Below are 1,275 nucleotides of genomic sequence, written 5' to 3' on the forward strand. Positions count from 1 at the left end.
CTTGAACTGACCCCTACCTGGCTGCCTATTAAAAATTCAAGTGGCCAATCAGTTTTTTTTAAAAGAGTTAATGTCTATGGATTATTAGTGCTAAATTTGATACTTGTATCATCATTTGCAGGATTCCACTCTAAATACTCTCTTATCTGCTGCACTATATATGAGATGTAAGATGCTGCTCCTCAGTGTTTCTCAATTGCCTTTCAGTTTGAGGAAGATAATTTTAGAAATTTTTATTTATTTATTTGTATTTCTTGTATTTAAAATGGCATAAAAAAATTAAAATGTCTGAAATTTCATGTGTTCCAATACTTTTGAAGGGCACAGTATCCTAACCTTATGATTAGTGCAAAATGAGTGTGGTATTATTACTGTTTTGTTTAAGAATGTTTAATTTTCACTGTGGCTGCACTTTCTGTCAAATCATAGTCATATTGTATATCATATTGATATGAAAATTCAGTCATTTTCATTCAGTCGACCAAGCAGCTCATCCCACACTTCCCTATCCTCAGCCAAGTAGCACTTCCTGGGGGGTCCTGCAGCGTTCCCAAGAGCTTTTCAGGTGCCAGAATACACTATGAATATACTGTAGTTTCCTTTAAATGTGGATGTTGTAGCTGCACACGTCTGCCTTAATTAATTAATTATTGGAATCATACTGCGGTCATATTTGTGTGACGTTTGTGGCTCGGTAAATAAGTGAGAGTTGATGAAGCTGTCAGGCTGCATCCTTCGTACGTGCACATCCACACTCTCCTCATGGCAACACTGTACACAAGTAAACCGAGCCAGACCACTTTCAGCCGCGGGGGGCATTGTCTCCTTTACAACCGCCTCAAAGCACACCCAAACACACCTACAGCACCAGCCGGCGCCTCTCACCGTGTGTCTTTAACTGTAGCGAAACGTGTCACCTTCAGTTTTGGAGTGATTACTTTAGTCACGACAGGAAGCTTTTGGGGACCAAATGGTTTATTCCTAAGGTACGACGTGCAAAACTGAACGCGCTGTACACCAACTTCAACGTTAAGAATCAAGCGACCCTGAAAGCCTCCAAAGCCCGCCTTCTCAACGCTCTCATTGGTCTATTCTGAAAAGTGGGCGAGGCTCGTAAGTCAAACAGCGTATGTCGCTGGCTTATAGCGATGTCGTTTTTGTTTCTATTTGCATAACCAGGTCGGGTTGTAGATGCAGGGGACTGGGCAGGGTTGGGAGTGTAAGTGAACTGAACTTGTGCGTTGGTAGATTATATTTTTAAAGCACCTCAATCAT

The sequence above is a fragment of the Thalassophryne amazonica genome, chromosome 8 (genome assembly GCF_902500255.1).
Source record: "Thalassophryne amazonica chromosome 8, fThaAma1.1, whole genome shotgun sequence".
Lineage (NCBI taxonomy): Eukaryota > Metazoa > Chordata > Actinopteri > Batrachoidiformes > Batrachoididae > Thalassophryne > Thalassophryne amazonica.